We start from the raw sequence: 810 nt of genomic DNA on the forward strand, positions 1-810 counted from the left end.
ATGATGTGCGCCACAAGGTGGCTACTCCGTACCACCCACAGACCAGTGGACAGGTTGAGGTGTCCAACAGAGAGATCAAGAGCGTATTGACAAAAAGTGTAAATGCTACAAGAACTGACTGGTCAAGGAAGCTAGATGATGCACTATGGGCCTACAGGACAGCTTTCAAGACACCAATTGGTATGTCACCATATAAGTTGGTGTTTGGGAAGGCATGCCACCTACCTGTAGAACTTGAACATAAAGCGTGGGTCGTTGTAGTATAGTGGTGAGTATTCCCGCCTGTCACGCGGGTGACCCGGGTTCGTTCCCCGGCAACGGCGCCAAAATTTGATCACGCCCAACTATGCCTTATAAAAAGGACTCTGCGGACGTTGCAAATATAACCCGAGTATTACGCCCAGGGTCGAATCCTCAGAGAGTTAACCTATCAACCACTATCTTCAGACCCACTAATTCTTCAGAACCAGCTTCACAAATATTCAAATCTCAGTTGAGTGTTCTTTAACAACTATCTTGCAAGTGACTAAATGGCTGTAACTAAATCAATAAGGTTGTAAACAATTATGAGAAAAAGCTAAGGCAATGATTTCCCCTATTGATGGAATCCCTTCTGTTTATGCTCATACAAATTTACCCACACATCTCTATCAATCATAAACGCTAATCTTACTGCAAATCTCTCCCGAGTAATCACAGTAATCTACTATTGCACTCTCCCGAGATACACTAGCTTACTTTATTTAGCACAATTCACTTTAGATTACACCCAAGGCTTCGTTATCCCTAATCCCGCCTTTAAACCCGCAA

General features: G+C 43.6%; 1 non-coding gene across 1 annotated transcript; it reads left to right on the plus strand.

Moving 5' to 3' along the window:
* Nucleotides 1–251: 251 nt before the first annotated feature.
* TRNAD-GUC lies at nt 252–323 on the plus strand. Its single transcript has one exon. It is a non-coding gene; the product is annotated as a tRNA-Asp (tRNA).
* Nucleotides 324–810: the final 487 nt, after the last annotated feature.

Source organism: Nicotiana attenuata, unplaced genomic scaffold (assembly GCF_001879085.1).
Source record: "Nicotiana attenuata strain UT unplaced genomic scaffold, NIATTr2, whole genome shotgun sequence".
Classification (NCBI taxonomy): domain Eukaryota; kingdom Viridiplantae; phylum Streptophyta; class Magnoliopsida; order Solanales; family Solanaceae; genus Nicotiana; species Nicotiana attenuata.